The sequence below is a fragment of the Thermobia domestica genome, chromosome 16, assembly GCF_964235325.1.
Source record: "Thermobia domestica chromosome 16, izTheDome1.hap1.1, whole genome shotgun sequence".
Taxonomy (NCBI): domain Eukaryota; kingdom Metazoa; phylum Arthropoda; class Insecta; order Zygentoma; family Lepismatidae; genus Thermobia; species Thermobia domestica.
The window spans coordinates 159216014-159238574 of NC_137469.1; the positions used below are offsets into that span (position 1 = coordinate 159216014).

At 37.3% G+C, this 22561-nt stretch overlaps 1 protein-coding gene across 6 annotated transcripts in view; it reads left to right on the forward strand.

The window, feature by feature from the left end:
* The window catches only part of LOC145673486 (lactadherin-like), a 648675-nt gene that overhangs the window by 398344 nt on the left and 227770 nt on the right, over positions 1–22561 (forward strand). The window lies entirely within an intron of this gene.

Here is a 22561-nt window from a genome sequence, read left to right on the forward strand (position 1 = left end):
CCACGTGACAGATCCCTTTATCTCCTAATAACATGTAGTCATTAAATTCACATTTAAAAAATACAACGTATGATCCTTCAATTATGCAATTTATCATTTTCTAAGATGACAAGACTAACATTACGTCCTACCTCGTTGTCTGATAACCTTTTTTTTTTTTTTTTCATTCATTGTCATTTATTAATACTATAAACATTCTCAAGGTGCATGCGTGGTCGAGGAGCAGTTTAATTTGAGAGTTCTTTTATTTCGATAGCAGGATATTCAACATCCTGTCAATTTTAAATATATAGAATGTTATCGATTCTCAACTAAGAAGGGATTACTGTGGCGTTATTCGGTTTTCAAATAGTTATGCTTGATTAATTTTGGGGCTTTAATCACACATAAATTTAATAAATAGAGCAAAACCTTGATTACCTCTGTAAGTTCCATCTTGTTAAACCATTTTCTCGTGAGGCATACATTGCTCTGTAAGTTGGCCATCTGTCTGTGTTGGAAGTTGACTACATTCAACCAACATTTAGTCCTCTCCTATTACAGTTAACTTACACTTTATATGTTGAATACCTTAACATCCAACAGGGTATGTGACCATTGTTATTTCTTAGAAACCCTTCCAGAACTACTGTTGCTAGTTTTGGAGGGCCAATGAACGCAAGGGAGGAGGAAGGAAATTACTCTACTGAAAGCAATTTCTCCCAAATAAGCAAGTAAAAAACAAGAGGCGAAAGGTACTGTTAATTTTTTTTATGCCTGTTGTTGAAGAGTGTATGAAGGGATTTATTGAACTATGGATGGATGGATTTTCTTTTCTTCATGTGTTGGAAGACTTTACTATCCGGGGAAATCTGCAGAAAATTTAATAAAAGATGTCAAACTGATTCATATCGCAAAGTTAAAGAAGGGGAAAAAATAACAGCATATGTGTGTCTAGTCAACACCCATTAGTAGAATTATTGTAATTGCTGGTATCACATTTATTGTTTCGCTAGTTAGTGAGGTGAGTGAGACAGCATAGATGTTAGAGTATTTCGTTAAAATGACAACTTTATCAACAATCATTTATTGTTGAAAAAGAAAGAAATGAAATAATTAATAAAAATGTGTCTTTAATAGTCTGTTAGTAATTAGCATACTGGGATAACTTTTAAATCATAGTATGCAAATGCATAACAGATATTATTACAAGCAATACCGTACTTACATATGGCAGAGGAAATTTCTATTACAATATAAGGGAGCGCGGTGCCTCAGTGGTAGAGCTTTCACCTCCGGTGCCTGGCGTCCCTGGTTCGATCCCAGCTCGCGCCGTGTGGTCTTTGTGGTGGAAGAACACCGTGCTCGTGGATTTTCTCGGGGTTCTCCCGGTTCCTCCCACTTTCTTCATTCCACCATTTCACTCATCTCTCATCATCACCGTCTCCTTTAGCCTAACTGGTATAACCGTGGGACGTAAAACTCAAAAATTTCATTTCATTTCATTATCACAATATAACAGGTGTGGCAGTGAAATGGACTATTTTAAAACCTCTACCAGCAATACAAAAATGAAATGAAATCTTTGAGTTTTACGTCCCACGGTTATGCCGGTTAGGCTAAAGGAGACGGTGATGATGAGAGATGAGTGAAATGGTGGAATGAAGAAAGTGGGAGGAAACGGAAGAACCCCGAGAAAACCCACGAGCACGGTGTTTGTCCACCACAAAGTTCACTTGGCGGGGGCTGGGATCGAACCCGGGACCCCAAGCACCAGAGGTGAACGCTCTACCACTGAGCCACCGCGCCCCCTACCAGCAATACAAATTTATTCACAACGGTATAAAAGAAACACAACAGACTAGTTATGAACTCGGCAGTCTGTTAACCCTGGGTCTTAATTATTATTGTTTAGTAGCTTTTAAGAAATACAACATGAATTTACAATGTTTGCAATTTGTAAGAAATGTTTCTGAACAACTATTTCATCTTGCACAGACATGTAACGGTACAAAATGTCCATCACTTGAAAATGACATCACGTAAGTGGCCCCCATTTCCCTTCACACACAATCTAAGTATTTTACGGAAGTTAAGACATTACATCTTCCAATACTGTCACTGAAAGTCAATTAACTTCCTCCCGAATTCGATCCTGCAGTTCCTGGATAGTGTGTGGTGGGTCACACCAGAAGATCTCGGATTTAAAATGTCCCCAAAGGAAGAAATCACACGCTGAAAGGTCAGGGGATCTTGAAGACCAGGAAATGTTCCCGTTCTTGGAAATGAGATGACCAGGAAATATGTTCTGTAGCGCGTTAATGGAATTCCACAAGGTATGGCATGTGTGTAATATACCATTACAGTTGAAAGTAATGGCAATTTTTTTTTACGCACCCTGTACCTAGTAATTTTTTTTTAAATTCAATTTCGGTTTAGTTACACAATTTATTTACTCTCTCTACTTCGAATTAAATATAATGAACCCAAAGGTTTCGTTAGTAACCATATTCCCACTGTATAATATATTTATTTACATTTTGATTAAGTGTAAATCCCATTTCCGGATATATAATTTGAATAGTTACAAGGTTTACCATTCTGACGTCATACCGAAACATAGTTCCGTTATTGGATATAAATTTTCTTAATTTCAGACCAATGTAGAATTTAGTCAGGTACCTAACCTTTTCCCTCACCCCCTCTCAGTAGTCCATAGTCACTTTCAGATCCGGTTATATCTGGATTTGCCAAATTTCTATTTGCTTTGTAATTTCCGCGGCTAAAGTTTCCGTTCTGATTGGAGGAATTCTCCTACCTCTGGCTTTTTCGGCGCAATATTATCAGAACAATCGAAGACACCTTACAAGGAGCAGCTTGTGAATTTTGTGCTACATATTTTTCGGGAAGAATTCCAATTTCCAAGGACAACTAAGGTAACATATAATGTAATTCAATAGTTAAAGATTTACAACGGAATAGGAGCCCGGAAAATCCACAAATTTTGGTAAAGAAGCTGCAATTCAGTGAAATAACAAATTCCAGTTCTGTTTACTAGGAAGCCATGTTTGCTGCCTATCGAGAATAGACAACAGTGAAAGAGTGACTTTATTTTTTTTTTATTTCAAACTCAAGTAGGGATTAGGGAAATTACGACCTGTTAGTGCATGTTGTTCGTGTATTAAGTAGAAGTGACTTTTTATTATTTATTCAGTAATCGCATGTACGTAGGTTTGATGGTTGTAAAGTGAATAATCATAATGGCAGCTTAAGTTAGCTTAAAAGGGCTCCTATCCCCTTTTCCAAATTGAACCGGTTCTAGCGGGGGAATGGGTTAGTTATTGTTCGTTTTAGGGCCTTTTCCCCTTTCAGGGGAAGGGTCCCTCCATAAACCTCGTTAAGGTGCCCCCAGGGCATCAATTTTTGGCAATCATTATGTAAACAATTGGTCAGGTCAATTAGACCTAGTGTTACCTTTCTCATTTTTGACCCCCTTTAAATTAAATAGAGCCGACTGTATATATCGACGAGGGAGTAATGTATTTTAAATCTAATGTGTTAGGTTATTTTCGTCAACATGCATGTAACTAAATGGTGCATGTTTAGTTTAGTTAGTTGTCTTTATGTATAGTACTAACAGTGGTGTATGTAGTTAGTAGTTTTGTGTGAGTGTGTGAATTTTCGATTTGGACAGTGTATAAATATGCTTTAATTTAGTACCATTTTTCTAACATAAATAAACCAGAGTAAATATTAAATTTCTGATTAATGAGTACAAGTATAGATTTCAGTACACGGTAAATTATGCCTCCACTACAGCGCCATAGCGTCAGTTTTCGGTAGTCAATTGTTTGTTGACAGTACGACATCGCATGACTTAGTGATTTAGATTGTTTGATTTTGGACAGTTATTCTCAAATTACTTCCCGTGGACATGGTTTTCGGTTCGGATGAGTATACCTTCGTATAAAATAGCATGAGACCTTACTGTACTGAAAATTTTAGCTTGCTAGGTCCAGTAGTTAATGAATAATCCGTTGAAATAAAGAACACCTATTTTCTTAATAGAAGTAAAGCCCATATGCTGTTACTGTTTGTTTAAAAATGTAGTATTAAATTCTTTTTTTCCCGTGGCTGTAGAAAATTCCATTGTTGATTCAGTTTTATCAACAAATCAGAAATAGATTAATCGTTGACAATTTAACTTTCCGTAAATACATGTATGATTTTTTTTAAACCTGCAAAGTAAATACAATTTGGGTGCTTCGAAATAAAGAGTACGTGGTTCGATGAATGTGATCGTGTGGTGGTTTGAGCGTGATAGATTGTGATAGTTACATATATATATTTATTACTGCGTAATGTAAATATGTGTATGGCCTGCGTGTAAAATGTACGAAATAGGGTGTTTATAAAATATTACTTCGTGCGAAAATTAGTAGATAATGAATGAATGTAATGATATGTTAATAATATGATATATAATATGAATGAGATGATGACCCCTATAGTTAAATGGATAGGCCTAGTGAATTTTATATAGTAAAAATACGAATATGTTTACGAAGAAAAAAAAAATCTCTCGCGTTTAGACTTCTACACCAGTACATTCATCCAACCGAGTTTGCTACTTGAATAGTAAATTGTAGTTGGGAAATTGTCTTACTTTGCATTTATGTACCTCATAATAACAGCCCCAGATCTTAAGCCTTTCAATAGATAGAGTAGTATCATGTGGGAATTACTTCTAAAGGATGACAGAAATGATAATTAAGAAAACCAACTGCTATATCCTGTGATCATCGAAAAGTACAGGTTTCGGTCATTTGTACCTTTAGCATTCATAGCCTCTCCGAGATTTTTTTTTTGTTGCTTACCTTATTTATTTATTGTGCAGTGTTCATATAACTCAGTTCGGACTATCCGATTAAATTAACTGCTACTAAATATAGCGTACCCGGACGTCGACCCCTAGTCCCCTTAAGTATTTTTCATGTCTTTTCTTAGTTTAATTAGATGAGGGAAATTAACGACGTCCCAGACGGTGGCATGTCTGCGCTGGGTAGCCATCGGTGATGTTTCGGTAATTGAAATCACCGATCCAAAATTCAGTTTATTTATTTAATTTTTTTTTTATTTTGGCAAATCACTAATTAGGGATACCTTAGCTATTACTCTAATTTCATCCCTATTCTGGAATCTTCTAGTTTCCAAGAGGTCGGATGATTTTTTTTTCTTGAAATTCTAAATTAGCGCCTTCTCTAACCTTCCGGACGATTTCCGGGAACCTGCTGGTTTGGGCCGGATACGGGGATCGGATTTCAATCTTACAACCAAACTCTTGTGGGATTGGGATCTGATGGACACAGAACTTGCATCCTTGGCAGCAGGGCGTTCCTTGAGTCTACGTATTTGAGTAGACCACCCTTTTGGCATGTTAAGAATATTTTGGCTATGGATTTTGTTGAGAGCGAAATTCGATTTCTGTCTTTGTAGCGTTAGTTATTTCCCACTTAAGTCTTTGGCGCCACTATTTCTTCGTCTTCCTTCTTCTCTATCTCTCTCTGTCTTCATTACTTCGAGATTTTTTTTTCTTTAAATTTCAACCTCCCCCCCCCCGGTTTCTGAAACTCATGAAAATGTACAATATTCCATATCACTTATTTCGATCGTATGTACTAACTGAGACATCGAGGGATGCAATTCGTGGAGGTATTGCAGCACATCTCGGGACCATTTTCGCGATATTCAATCCACCACTGGAGAAATTGATGGGAAGGTACACTATGCTTTCGGATTCCTAGAAACATTCGTTATTCATGGATCATACAAATTATATCCATTGACAACTGATTACTGGTTTTTATTTCTATTGATTGGTCATATAGTGTGTATGTATTAGTAGTCTGGGCCCACTAGTTTCCAATAACATTGATTTTTTTTTATATACATCTATATATGTGCTTACATAGTTTTAAAAGTTACGTGCCTGCTCATTTTGTTGCATTTCCACCTCTTATGTCACTAAATAACACCAACTATTTTTTATATATATATACGCGGATCTTTAGTAAATTGAAAATGATTATTGATTATCGGGTTTATTCATATGAAATACAATGTTGCAACCTTATGAAGGAAAAAAAGTGAATTTTTGATAGTCAGGGTTTTTGTTTTGTCTTTGAGCCAAATAAATATAAATATTTATAAAATATGAATACTTGTCGAATATGAATGGTTATGTAGAATTTAAACGTCGACGAAATATTAAGATAGATATTAAAGTGAAATTTATTGTATTGATTAATATGAATACATATATATATATATATATATATGAGTATGCATGTAATGGGCTCGATATTTACCCTGGTCTTGTTAGGTTGCCATAGATTTTTGACACCCGGTATTAACTAACTATTTGTGATATATATAGTATTACCGCGTAAATTGTCATAAATTACTTTTTGTTGAGTTGTTATTAATTTCTGTAACTATTAGAGTGGAATATAATGTTAAATACTGCATGTGAATAAAACAAGTAGCGGGTCGTAAGATAAATAAGAATAACCCTAATCCTTACCCAAATTTACTTTGCGAGTGAAATTAGCAACCTACGAAACAGTGCGCCCCTCCAACGACTTTTTCCATCAGTAAACCATGAAACAAATCCTTCCCCTACGATCGGAAACCAAACTATTCAGTATCTAGAATTTTTTAACTACAAGATCTATACTAGGAAAAAATTAGTGATCTTAAATTCAACGAACTGAAATCTGTTTAATAATTTAATGTGAATACCGGAATATGGAAATATGTTCCCAATATCTGTGACTGGATTTGATAAGTTTTCCTTAATATTGACAAACTTTGAAATTTTAGATAAAGTGCGTCGAGTGACGAAATGAGAAATATAAACATATATGTGATATGAAGTAATTAGTTGTCTATAGTTAAAACAAAAACAGTTGAATACTCTCATGGACACAAACCACAGTGCGTAAAGAGAGTTGAAAAAAAAAAAAAGGAGCTATTATCGACGTGAGAACAAAGACTCATAAAACTGTCGATATGTCTCCTATTGAGACAAAGACTCAATAAAATATTACTAAAGTGTTTTTTTTTTTTGAATGATTAACCAATTATTTTTTCTCTTTTGCCTGCAACGATATGTATTCATTGCACTGAATTTTAAATATATCTTGACCCTTGAAGTTTTTTTTCTTCTTTTTTCCTGTTTCGTCTTTGGTTTAATTCTTTTTCATGTAATTCAACTTTTAATATATATATATATATAAAAAGGGAAATGTGTTATTTGATCTTGTTGCAAGTAGCGAATTTCTGTGCATGTTTATGAAACATTCTTTTCATGTATTAAATTTTTTGTTCTGTTATGTCAAACTAAATCTTCTTCTATTGAAATGTAATAAATGTCTATAGCATTGTAGTTAGGTTAGTTTAATTCAACCAAATACAACCCGAAGTATACATTGTCCTGTATGAATGTGTGTGTGAGTGAAATGTAGGTTTAGTATTAAGTGCACCAATTATCTTGTCATACATGTGTAATTTATTATAATTATTGGTAGTTATCAATTGAACTCATTGAATGTTAATATTAACTTAAGTTGGCTCTATGAAGGAAGTAAAAAGGACTGAAGTAGCCTGAACGAATGATCATCATGAGAGAACTGTGAAAGTCAAAATCTTCGACACATATGTGATACTCTGATTTTTTTTTTCTGTGGTCGTTTCTAACATGCCATCAACTTCGTCGTTCATTTTTCAAATATTGAATATTAGTCTAAAACTTCTGGAAATATTGAATAAACGGTAAAATTAAACTTTCTCATCTATCTCCGAGCTAGATTGGGATAATTCGGTAGTTGGGGTCAAATGGATCTAGATCGGGGATGTATGGGTTAACATGTGTCTACCTTTGATCACCCTAATACCAGACATTCACCCAATAGCTATTGGAAATGATCACAATTAGATATTTACTCACTTTCCTTTACCATATTCCTCAAAATATCCAGTAACAGTTTCCTCTTTATCACCTTCTTACTTTACCTCTTTCCTCTTCTATCTTCCTCTTCCTTTCTTCATCTTCTTCTTCTATTTTTAATAAAACTGAAAGGGGGGTCGTGACTGGGAATTCTATATGTAATAAACACGGTCATGTATTTATTTGATTTTATTTTCTTTAGAAGTCCGATAAAAAGTTTTCTCGTTTCGATCGAATCTAGTATGTTCAAAATTAAGAAACGGCTAATATATTCCAACGTAATTAGACATAAGCTGATAGCTTCATGAACATCCCCACCAGGGGTGAAGGGTTCCCACTTACGACTTATTCTTTTCTTCAAACAGTTTTAGATTGACAAGCAGTGACAGGATTCGTTGTTATGGCAACAGTGGTTGCTGTGGCAACGGCCCCCCTTTTTCCAGTTTTAGAATGGCGACACGTGACAAGACTGTTGCCATGGTAACCATGTTTACTGTGGTAACGGATCTGAAAATGCTTATTGAATAATACCAGTTATCATGCCAATTAGTTTGAATTGGTGAACCGCGACAAGAATGTTTGTCATGGCAACGTTTGTTCCCATGGCAACGGATCTCCGTTTAAATGGCGACCGATAGATTTGAAATTTTTTTAAGAATGTCAAAGAGTGAGGTTGAAGGCATGTTGAATTGATTACAACATTGAAATTAATACGAGAAATTTTATAGTCAAGTGAAACAAGTAGAGTAGTTGGCTACTTTGTCATTTTTGTTTCCTTTTCTAAGGGGGAAAAAGAGAAGGAGTGTCCAAATTTTTCTAAAATTAGAATTAAACGCTAGAAGGGTTTCAAGGAAGGAAAGAGAATGGGAGTCCTTTAAGTCATGAATAATACTTGTCTGGATAGCAAATAAGTATTTTATAGTATATGTGTATTTTTGATATATATCTTGTCTTTTGTAAAGTGTAAAGTGTCTCAAAGCTATGGCAACAAAAAAGGTTGTTGTGTCACAGGACGAGTGTGAAGTCACGTGCACTCAATGCACGTTAGACGAAAAAGAGAAAAGATCTCGCGCCCCGCGGAGACTTATAAGATGTACCGGTTGTGGACTAAAATGGATCCACTTTGCTTGCTCCAATTTGGACGATACTGCTGAAAATGCAGAAAAAGTTCAAACCGGCGAAATAATGAAATATTGTGAGGAGTGTGAAAAGGACCGAGGCCAAATATCTCCAGCGGAGATATCTGACCTCGACGATGAGGAAAAGAGTGGAAATCAAAGTGATTCTCGGGATCAGACGGCAAACCCGAAGGAAGGAATGTCATCTGGAGGGTCTGACACGTCTGCATTAATTCGCCAGATGATGGAAATGATGCATGAAAAATTTTCTAATATGAACGAAAAATTCACTAACATGGAAGTTAAAATAGATCAAAATAATACAGAAATGAGGCGTGAGAATGCAGAAATGAGACGTGAAATAAATGAGAAGTTTGATACCTCGAAACGAGAGACCGACGCTCGATTCGAGGTATTAAACAATAAATTTGACCAGATTTGTTTAGACTTTGCTTCTTCGATGAGCAAATTGAAAGAGCAAACGTCTACGGAACTAGAGCAGGTTAGATACCGGGCCCAACAGTCTACCGAGCAGCTCAGAGACGAAACAAATAAAAAATTAAACGAAATAGATGTAAGGTTTGAGAGTACGAACAAAAGATTTGGTGACATCGAACAAAAAGTTGAACAGCAGCAGGCTGAAATAAGTAGATTGAATGTTGTAATATCCGACCTATCAATAGAAACTAAACTAGAGTCGGTTGATCAAAGAATTAGTCGAATTCAAACCGAAGTAGACAGTATTAAGGGGAATATTACTAAATTGCAAATCGCCAAGTCTGATATCTCCTATCCTTTTCCTGATGGCGATTCTCCAGGGAAAATTTTCCCAGAAACAAGTAATGTCCTCCCGGGTAAGAGTCAAGTGTTGCCTGATGCACGGGACACAGCAATGTATTGCTCCCCGCATCAGCCAACCTCGAAATCATGGTTGAGTAATTTCGATGTACCGATGCAGTCGAGTGTTGTGACTACAACAGTCACTAGCGTAAATGCTCACTCTACCTTTGGAATGGTACAATCGTACAGCGTGCTGCCAGGAGGGGAAAGGAGATGTGCCGGACCGTCGGTTACTACCGTGGTGGGTCCTAAGTTTGAACCTTACATGGTCAACACAAATTACAAAACCTCTCTTGGTCATATGGGAGCGTTCAGTTCAGTGACCACTCCGTCGGTGGCAAATCCGGTGACAACCCCAACTGCTCAGGATAACGCGTTGATTCCATTGGATTCTTTTCCTGCCCCGCATAGTATGAGCTCTAAAGTTTCCCTCCGGGATATTGAACGTTTTCCCACTTTCGATGGGAACATTACTAACGGGTTACCTCGAGTTTTCCTGCGGAGACTGCAGCAATATTTAGACATGTACAAACTTACAGATGGGGAACGCCTACAGATAGTTGAAAAATGTTTGATCGCCGCTTCGGGCGCATGGTTTGCTTCGGTTAAATACCAAATCCGGACGTTTAGTGATTTTTTGATTCTTTTCAAAGAAGAATATTGTAATGAGCACATCGAACGGCTCCAAAAGAGAAACTTACAATCACTCCGGTATGATCGCTCCAAGTATGGGTCCCTCTTGGACTATGCTTGGAAAATAATCGAACTATATTATCAGATAGCTGAACATCCCTCTCAGGCTGAACTTGTAGATATTATAGTTAACGCTCTTCCACCCGATGAGTCCCGGGCCATAGCGTCCCACTTGTGCCAAACGGTACGAGAAGTCACCTCACGTTTAGCTGCCTTGTGCGGTAAGGAAGTTGGTGGTCCACCAAAACGATACTTCGCCCGACAGGCAAAAATTCTAAAACCGACGAAGACGAAGGTAACGGCAAGTTGCCAGACAGATTTCCTGAGTTATACCCAAGCTGGATCTCGTTATCCTAGTGGGTATGGCTCAGAAAACAACAATAATGGCCGGCGACTATTTAGGAATCGGCCCATGTTTAACAATCGCCGGAGTTATCGTCCCTATGACCGTACCAACATGGAATCGAACCCGGGTAGGGGCGATAACACCAGGAGGAATTTTAACAGGGCGTACGGAAGAAGGGAGAACGGTAATAGTCAGAATAATAGTAACAATAATGTAAATCGACCCCAGAATTCAGTCCCTTCGCAAGTGCGTGGTAACGGTGAGCCTAGAACAATATTAAATGGGAGTGATAGTCGGGAAACTAGATCCTAATGTCATCAGATATACTAGTCGGCGAGTGAAGCCTTACGAATTGTCTCTGTCGATTTCTCAGTTATAACTTCTGTCCGTTCTATCGCTATATGAACACTACTGAAAAGAAAAAAAAAAAGTATCGGAACTCACAATTTTCGAAATTTAAAGATTTTCAATTGTACAGAAGATAAACGTAGTGAATTACTTGCGCAATACCCCAAGTAGATATAATACACTGTCCTAGAGTGACTGGTAACGTTTGAATGGGATGAATGAGTGTGTTAACTTAACAAGCATCATTAGTTGGTATTCCCAATTAGCAAAATTTTGTTATTCTAACAAAATTTTGTTAATGGGCCGGGGAAAACTGTAATATACCATTACAGTTGAAAGTAATGGCAATTTTTTTTACGCACCCTGTACCTAGTAATTTTTTTTTTAATTCAATTTCGGTTTAGTTACACAATTTATTTACTCTCTCTACTTCGAATTAAATATAATGAACCCAAAGGTTTCGTTAGTAACCATATTCCCACTGTATAATATATTTATTTACATTTTGATTAAGTGTAAATCCCATTTCCGGATATATAATTTGAATAGTTACAAGGTTTACCATTCTGACGTCATACCGAAACATAGTTCCGTTATTGGATATAAATTTTCTTAATTTCAGACCAATGTAGAATTTAGTCAGGTACCTAACCTTTTCCCTCACCCCCTCTCAGTAGTCCATAGTCACTTTCAGATCCGGTTATATCTGGATTTGCCAAATTTCTATTTGCTTTGTAATTTCCGCGGCTAAAGTTTCCGTTCTGATTGGAGGAATTCTCCTACCTCTGGCTTTTTCGGCGCAATATTATCAGAACAATCGAAGACACCTTACAAGGAGCAGCTTGTGAATTTTGTGCTACATATTTTTCGGGAAGAATTCCAATTTCCAAGGACAACTAAGGTAACATATAATGTAATTCAATAGTTAAAGATTTACAACGGAATAGGAGCCCGGAAAATCCACAAATTTCGGTAAAGAAGCTGCAATTCAGTGAAATAACAAATTCCAGTTCTGTTTACTAGGAAGCCATGTTTGCTGCCTATCGAGAATAGACAACAGTGAAAGAGTGACTTTATTTTTTTTTTATTTCAAACTCAAGTAGGGATTAGGGAAATTACGACCTGTTAGTGCATGTTGTTCGTGTATTAAGTAGAAGTGACTTTTTATTATTTATTCAGTAATCGCATGTACGTAGGTTTGATGGTTGTAAAGTGAATAATCATAATGGCAGCTTAAGTTAGCTTAAAAGGGCTCCTATCCCCTTTTCCAAATTGAACCGGTTCTAGCGGGGGAATGGGTTAGTTATTGTTCGTTTTAGGGCCTTTTCCCCTTTCAGGGGAAGGGTCCCTCCATAAACCTCGTTAAGGTGCCCCCAGGGCATCAATTTTTGGCAATCATTATGTAAACAATTGGTCAGGTCAATTAGACCTAGTGTTACCTTTCTCATTTTTGACCCCCTTTAAATTAAATAGAGCCGACTGTATATATCGACGAGGGAGTAATGTATTTTAAATCTAATGTGTTAGGTTATTTTCGTCAACATGCATGTAACTAAATGGTGCATGTTTAGTTTAGTTAGTTGTCTTTATGTATAGTACTAACAGTGGTGTATGTAGTTAGTAGTTTTGTGTGAGTGTGTGAATTTTCGATTTGGACAGTGTATAAATATGCTTTAATTTAGTACCATTTTTCTAACATAAATAAACCAGAGTAAATATTAAATTTCTGATTAATGAGTACAAGTATAGATTTCAGTACACGGTAAATTATGCCTCCACTACAGCGCCATAGCGTCAGTTTTCGGTAGTCAATTGTTTGTTGACAGTACGACATCGCATGACTTAGTGATTTAGATTGTTTGATTTTGGACAGTTATTCTCAAATTACTTCCCGTGGACATGGTTTTCGGTTCGGATGAGTATACCTTCGTATAAAATAGCATGAGACCTTACTGTACTGAAAATTTTAGCTTGCTAGGTCCAGTAGTTAATGAATAATCCGTTGAAATAAAGAACACCTATTTTCTTAATAGAAGTAAAGCCCATATGCTGTTACTGTTTGTTTAAAAATGTAGTATTAAATTCTTTTTTTCCCGTGGCTGTAGAAAATTCCATTGTTGATTCAGTTTTATCAACAAATCAGAAATAGATTAATCGTTGACAATTTAACTTTCCGTAAATACATGTATGATTTTTTTTAAACCTGCAAAGTAAATACAATTTGGGTGCTTCGAAATAAAGAGTACGTGGTTCGATGAATGTGATCGTGTGGTGGTTTGAGCGTGATAGATTGTGATAGTTACATATATATATTTATTACTGCGTAATGTAAATATGTGTATGGCCTGCGTGTAAAATGTACGAAATAGGGTGTTTATAAAATATTACTTCGTGCGAAAATTAGTAGATAATGAATGAATGTAATGATATGTTAATAATATGATATATAATATGAATGAGATGATGACCCCTATAGTTAAATGGATAGGCCTAGTGAATTTTATATAGTAAAAATACGAATATGTTTACGAAGAAAAAAAAATCTCTCGCGTTTAGACTTCTACACCAGTACATTCATCCAACCGAGTTTGCTACTTGAATAGTAAATTGTAGTTGGGAAATTGTCTTACTTTGCATTTATGTACCTCATAATAACAGCCCCAGATCTTAAGCCTTTCAATAGATAGAGTAGTATCATGTGGGAATTACTTCTAAAGGATGACAGAAATGATAATTAAGAAAACCAACTGCTATATCCTGTGATCATCGAAAAGTACAGGTTTCGGTCATTTGTACCTTTAGCATTCATAGCCTCTCCGAGATTTTTTTTTTTTTTGTTGCTTACCTTATTTATTTATTGTGCAGTGTTCATATAACTCAGTTTGGACTATCCGATTAAATTAACTGCTACTAAATATAGCGTACCCGGACGTCGACCCCTAGTCCCCTTAAGTATTTTTCATGTCTTTTCTTAGTTTAATTAGATGAGGGAAATTAACGACGTCCCAGACGGTGGCATGTCTGCGCTGGGTAGCCATCGGTGATGTTTCGGTAATTGAAATCACCGATCCAAAATTCAGTTTATTTATTTAATTTTTTTTTATTTTGGCAAATCACTAATTAGGGATACCTTAGCTATTACTCTAATTTCATCCCTATTCTGGAATCTTCTAGTTTCCAAGAGGTCGGATGATTTTTTTTTTCTTGAAATTCTAAATTAGCGCCTTCTCTAACCTTCCGGACGATTTCCGGGAACCTGCTGGTTTGGGCCGGATACGGGGATCGGATTTCAATCTTACAACCAAACTCTTGTGGGATTGGGATCTGATGGACACAGAACTTGCATCCTTGGCAGCAGGGCGTTCCTTGAGTCTACGTATTTGAGTAGACCACCCTTTTGGCATGTTAAGAATATTTTGGCTATGGATTTTGTTGAGAGCGAAATTCGATTTCTGTCTTTGTAGCGTTAGTTATTTCCCACTTAAGTCTTTGGCGCCACTATTTCTTCGTCTTCCTTCTTCTCTATCTCTCTCTGTCTTCATTACTTCGAGATTTTTTTTTCTTTAAATTTCAACCTCCCCCCCCCGGTTTCTGAAACTCATGAAAATGTACAATATTCCATATCACTTATTTCGATCGTATGTACTAACTGAGACATCGAGGGATGCAATTCGTGGAGGTATTGCAGCACATCTCGGGACCATTTTCGCGATATTCAATCCACCACTGGAGAAATTGATGGGAAGGTACACTATGCTTTCGGATTCCTAGAAACATTCGTTATTCATGGATCATACAAATTATATCCATTGACAACTGATTACTGGTTTTTATTTCTATTGATTGGTCATATAGTGTGTATGTATTAGTAGTCTGGGCCCACTAGTTTCCAATAACATTGATTTTTTTTTATATACATCTATATATGTGCTTACATAGTTTTAAAAGTTACGTGCCTGCTCATTTTGTTGCATTTCCACCTCTTATGTCACTAAATAACACCAACTATTTTTTATATATATATACGCGGATCTTTAGTAAATTGAAAATGATTATTGATTATCGGGTTTATTCATATGAAATACAATGTTGCAACCTTATGAAGGAAAAAAAGTGAATTTTTGATAGTCAGGGTTTTTGTTTTGTCTTTGAGCCAAATAAATATAAATATTTATAAAATATGAATACTTGTCGAATATGAATGGTTATGTAGAATTTAAACGTCGACGAAATATTAAGATAGATATTAAAGTGAAATTTATTGTATTGATTAATATGAATACATATATATATATATATATGAGTATGCATGTAATGGGCTCGATATTTACCCTGGTCTTGTTAGGTTGCCATAGATTTTTGACACCCGGTATTAACTAACTATTTGTGATATATATAGTATTACCGCGTAAATTGTCATAAATTACTTTTTGTTGAGTTGTTATTAATTTCTGTAACTATTAGAGTGGAATATAATGTTAAATACTGCATGTGAATAAAACAAGTAGCGGGTCGTAAGATAAATAAGAATAACCCTAATCCTTACCCAAATTTACTTTGCGAGTGAAATTAGCAACCTACGAAACAGTGCGCCCCTCCAACGACTTTTTCCATCAGTAAACCATGAAACAAATCCTTCCCCTACGATCGGAAACCAAACTATTCAGTATCTAGAATTTTTTAACTACAAGATCTATACTAGGAAAAAATTAGTGATCTTAAATTCAACGAACTGAAATCTGTTTAATAATTTAATGTGAATACCGGAATATGGAAATATGTTCCCAATATCTGTGACTGGATTTGATAAGTTTTCCTTAATATTGACAAACTTTGAAATTTTAGATAAAGTGCGTCGAGTGACGAAATGAGAAATATAAACATATATGTGATATGAAGTAATTAGTTGTCTATAGTTAAAACAAAAACAGTTGAATACTCTCATGGACACAAACCACAGTGCGTAAAGAGAGTTGAAAAAAAAAAAAAAAGGAGCTATTATCGACGTGAGAACAAAGACTCATAAAACTGTCGATATGTCTCCTATTGAGACAAAGACTCAATAAAATATTACTAAAGTGTTTTTTTTTTGAATGATTAACCAATTATTTTTTCTCTTTTGCCTGCAACGATATGTATTCATTGCACTGAATTTTAAATATATCTTGACCCTTGAAGTTTTTTTTTTCTTCTTTTTTCCTGTTTCGTCTTTGGTTTAATTCTTTTTCATGTAATTCAACTTTTAATATATATATATATAAAAAGGGAAATGTGTTATTTGATCTTGTTGCAAGTAGCGAATTTCTGTGCATGTTTATGAAACATTCTTTTCATGTATTAAATTTTTTGTTCTGTTATGTCAAACTAAATCTTCTTCTATTGAAATGTAATAAATGTCTATAGCATTGTAGTTAGGTTAGTTTAATTCAAGCAAATACAACCCGAAGTATACATTGTCCTGTATGAATGTGTGTGTGAGTGAAATGTAGGTTTAGTATTAAGTGCACCAATTATCTTGTCATACATGTGTAATTTATTATAATTATTGGTAGTTATCAATTGAACTCATTGAATGTTAATATTAACTTAAGTTGGCTCTATGAAGGAAGTAAAAAGGACTGAAGTAGCCTGAACGAATGATCATCATGAGAGAACTGTGAAAGTCAAAATCTTCGACACATATGTGATACTCTGATTTTTTTTTTTCTGTGGTCGTTTCTAACATGCCATCAACTTCGTCGTTCATTTTTCAAATATTGAATATTAGTCTAAAACTTCTGGAAATATTGAATAAACGGTAAAATTAAACTTTCTCATCTATCTCCGAGCTAGATTGGGATAATTCGGTAGTTGGGGTCAAATGGATCTAGATCGGGGATGTATGGGTTAACATGTGTCTACCTTTGATCACCCTAATACCAGACATTCACCCAATAGCTATTGGAAATGATCACAATTAGATATTTACTCACTTTCCTTTACCATATTCCTCAAAATATCCAGTAACAGTTTCCTCTTTATCACCTTCTTACTTTACCTCTTTCCTCTTCTATCTTCCTCTTCCTTTCTTCATCTTCTTCTTCTATTTTTAATAAAACTGAAAGGGGGGTCGTGACTGGGAATTCTATATGTAATAAACACGGTCATGTATTTATTTGATTTTATTTTCTTTAGAAGTCCGATAAAAAGTTTTCTCGTTTCGATCGAATCTAGTATGTTCAAAATTAAGAAACGGCTAATATATTCCAACGTAATTAGACATAAGCTGATAGCTTCATGAACATCCCCACCAGGGGTGAAGGGTTCCCACTTACGACTTATTCTTTTCTTCAAACAGTTTTAGATTGACAAGCAGTGACAGGATTCGTTGTTATGGCAACAGTGGTTGCTGTGGCAACGGCCCCCCTTTTTCCAGTTTTATGTGGCCCCGTTTTGTTGGAAGAATGTGTTTGCAGTCATAGGAAGATCAGCAATCTGTGGCACTCAAAAATGATTCAACGTGTGAACATAACTTTCTGCATTCACGGTAACAGCATTGCCGCGATCGTCTTCACAAAAATAAGACCCGATGATTCCAAATAATGATACGCGAAATAATGATAACATCAGGGTTAATGGCAAATGTTTGTTGTTCAGATGGCACCACTCCCGTTTTCTTATCCTTAACGCAACTTACTATTTCCAGGGTTACCAAAACGCCCGTTTCACTGCCGCACCTGTTATATTATTTATAAAATATAAACACGTATGTAATAATTAGTTACTACTAGTGTTGCCCAGAGATGATACGAAAAAATCTCATCTCGTCTCGCCTGGCAAATTTTTGCAGAAATCTAATCTCGTCTCGATTCTTGGAAAGCTTTCCTCGTCTGGTTTTGTAAACTTAGGTACAAAATGTCTGTCCTGAGTTTTTCATTTCTTCTAGAAGTTATCAGAAACCTTTTGCGTAACAAAAGATACAGAAAGGATGTGATATAACAACCAAGGATGTTATAAAATACAAGACCTGCCCATTCGTATCTTCAACATATGAACTCAATGAAGCCAAAAAAACAACCGAGCATCGTCTGAGCCTTCACGTCTGATTGGCTACTCTCGTTTCCGCCATGATTGTTGGCTCGAAACATTGCGATCTTACAAGTAACACTTCACATCGTTGCTGCCGGTCTGACGCTAAACTATACATTTTCGGAAAGCACTAGTCCTAAATAGGATAACTACACAGTGCGACGGTCAGACGTTGCCGCGTTCAGGACTTATGGAGCGTCAAACATTAACATGGGGTTTATGAGAGTAACCATAGCAGTCGTATTATTTCATGCTAATTCGTCTTGCATTTGAACTCTGTGCTAACATGTGTGTTGTAGCAGTCGTATTATTTCATGCTAATTCGTCTTGCATTTGTACTCTGTGCTAACATTTGTGTTGTTTTTGTGTTTTTTAGGTATGCGTTGTAAGATGGATCCGAAAGTGGTCGTTTGGGCTCTGGTGGCCGAGATCGGGACAAATGAGCGCAATCCAAATTTGGAAGAGCAAAGGATGGTGGCACACATCAAGTCTCTTTTGACCAGCGGGATGGAAGTCGTTGAAGAGATTCGTACGCTCGGCTTCGGTGACAGTGATGGTGACCAGGGGGACGGAGACATGGATTTTGGAGACGAGGAAGACCAAGAGCAGGAGGATGCAGAGATGCCTTCGTCATCGCAGCAGTCTCATACGTCTTCCGCATCTGGCTCATCAGCGTCAGAATACCTGCCCTCTCCTGTGAAGAAGCCGAAGTTCCAGGATCAGCCTCCAGAAGACTCCAAAATGACACCAGAGCAGTGGCGCGAGTACAAGGCAAAAGCCTATGCCTACTGGACGGTAAATCCAAAAACAGGTAGGCCTTGGAACACAAAGACCGGTCGTGCTACCCACTCGACTCTGCAGAATCAGTTCAGGTATATTCGGAACATTGGCGTGCTACGTCACTTTGGGGCAACACAAGGCAAAGATGACAAGAAGACGCTGATGGCAGAGATCAATGAGGCAGTTCGGGGCATGTTCGCGGAGAAACAGCACACTGCTATCATTCACGATCGAACGTTGCGAATTTGGGCTAGGCAAACAGCTAATGAACTGGACCCTAACAAGAGTCTCAAGTTCAAGGCATCACCGTCGTGGGTGTACAGATTCAAGAAGCGCAACAACATCGTGGACCGTGCAATCACCCACAGGGTCGGCAGGACCTGGCAACTGAAAGAGTTGGACTTGCAGCAGCAGGCTGATGCTTTCGTATTAGCGACTCGCGAGCTCATTGCAAGCGAAAGCATCCCACCAACGCAGGTTGCCAATGCAGATCAGAGTAGCTTCAAGAAGTTGTTGCAGAGTACTCGCACTCTCCGTACCAAAGGAACAACAGTCGTGCGAGCGGTTGTGGGATCCATGAGCGCAACAACCCACAGCTACATGATCATGCCCGTGATCACCATGGCCGGAGAGATTCTGCGGCCGATGTATGTACTGGTGTCGGAACCAAGTGGAAAGTTTCCGGGAAACAAGCCTGCAGATCCACCGAACATCAAATCATTTGCTGGCAAAACGTCCAACATGAACAGGGACGACCTTAAGGACTTCTACGAGCAAGTGTTCTGGCCAAGCATGCCTGATGATCGGAAGAAGATCGTTTTGCTATTGGACTCGTGGACTCTGAACAAGGACGACAATCTATCGAACGCACTGAAGCCTGCCGACGTTGCGTTGCACAAGAGACTGATTCCTGGTGGTTGCACTGGAAAGATTCAGCCTTTAGATGTGCATTTCTTCCGTCAGTACAAGTCCTTTGTACGCTTTGTGACCGACACACTGGCCATGGACAGTGTCATGGATATCTGGCATCGCGATCGATTCCTGGCACTACAGTCGTTTTCACTCTACCAGTTCAGCGCACCCCGATTCAAGAACCTGATCCGGTACGCTTTCCACAAGGCTGGCTATCTGGACGAGGAGCCGGGAATGTGGATCTCTCCGCACGAGTACTGCTTTGACTCCCTCGACGAAGGTGACGTGTGCTTCACGTGCGGCGAACTACCGTTCGTCAAGTGTGCACACTGTGAGCGCACTCTTTGCATCTCTCATGCTCTGTTCGACGATTTGCACATTGATTGTACCCTTTAACTTACGCAAACAAGTGCTCAATCAGACAACGTCGATTCAAACGTCACAAACCTTGTGTTCTTCTTCGTTTCCTGTAACTCTCATAAACCCCATGTTAATGTTTGACGCTCCATAAGTCCTGAACGCGGCAACGTCTGACCGTCGCACTGTGTAGTTATCCTATTTAGGACTAGTGCTTTCCGAAAATGTATAGTTTAGCGTCAGACCGGCAGCAACGATGTGAAGTGTTACTTGTTAGTGGCCCGGAGTGGGCAGAGTAGGTGTGGCGAAGCTGTGACGTATGGCTTCACGATTTTGTTGTATGGGCAGATCCTCTATTTTATAACATCCTTGATAATAACATATAAACCTTAGTGTAATGATTTACGTATCTTCAAACGTTCATATATTATTTTAATTATGTTTGTACAAGTATTTATCCATGTATGGTTTTAAAACTATAGTCAAGTAACACTAAAACAGTGTTTACGATCTAAAACTTGAGTGAACTAGTATCGCCATGAAACAAGAGAAATTTTTTCGTCTTGATTCTCGAATTAAAAATGAGCCAAAAAGTGTCATGTGTCTCGTCTCGCGTCAAATATAAAAATGTATTTGTCCTCTTATCGGCAGCACTAATTACTGTATTAGAAATGCATGCATTACAATCTTCAAGTATAATAAGTGTTGCCTCAGAGTACTCTTGTTTGCTGTTAGCTAATTTTTAATGGAACGAAGGTGACCGACATATGTTTAACCGTACATAATTAGCAGTTCAAGGAAGATAATTCTGAGATCACTGGGAGAACACTTTCGATATGTATCACGATCTCTCATTTCGGCTCGATATAGTAGTTGGTGACTTTAATACCCAGGTACAATCTATCAATTCACATTTCTTACCTACCCTCATTTTTCTCCGCCCATTTTTCTCATCATCACCGTCCCTTTTATCCTCACTGGCATAACCGTGGGACGTAAAACTCAAAATTTCATTAAATTTTTTAACACTTTTTTTCAGAATACTTTTTTTTCCTCAGAGCTATAACAATTTTCTTTTACTGTTTGTCTTTAATATTGTAATTTTCTCTCCCATCTTTACAATTACTGCTTCATTTCCTTTCCCATCAACTTATTTCCTCTAGACGCGAATCCAAGGGGGCTATAGGTACTATAACCCCTCTTGATGCTCAGGTATACACAGGATAAAATGGACTTCAATCCTGCTTTACACTGGATAAAGCTGCAAACTATGGTTTAGCCCCTCTCTTAATCATATCCTAGATCCGCCACTGTATATATATACATAAATCTTAGGTGTTCTAAAAACTTGCATCCATACTTAGCAGGAGGTGATGCTAGAAGTAAATTTTGAGTAAATTTAAAGTTTAGCGCCCCTTTCAGCAGCGAGGCTATGTGATACGTAGGATCCAAACCACATGAGCTTCAACCGGAAATCGAACCTGGGCTCCCACGCTTAGTCACGAGGGAGCTCTTGCTAGAAATAAAAAGAAAATGAAAATACGGATATTTAAGATCCGGAACCTTATTTCGAGGGTAGGGCCCGGTAAAAATATTACTATGTGCCAAGCAGATACGAGGCTCATCTCAAGTGCGCGTGAGACCTAGTTCGAGTCCCAATATTGGTACACTAGAACATAGTAAATGTAGAAACAAAATAACATCCACATCACTACCTGCGGCATTGTACTACTATAAATTGACGCTCTTAGAACTCAAGCAACAAGAACAATGTATCTAGACATGGGATTGGTTGATTTGGAATTTAGGATCCGTCCAATACCGAGGCTATATGAAGGGTAGACTTACAGCTTATTATGGATCCGAAGTACTTAAGCTCCCACCAGGAATCGAACCCAGGTCTTCCGTCAAGACCTGGTATTTTTTTTAACACAAAAAAGCCTAGTTCATAATCTCGTATGTTACCCCCTCACATTAAATAATGACAGTATCTTTCTGCTAGACACTTGTGTTGCAATGTGCATGCAGTGTTGCCATATCTTGAGATTTTTACCGTGCCTTACCACCCCGAGTGTTAAATATCATATTTTCGTCTTAATTAAATCTCTCGCA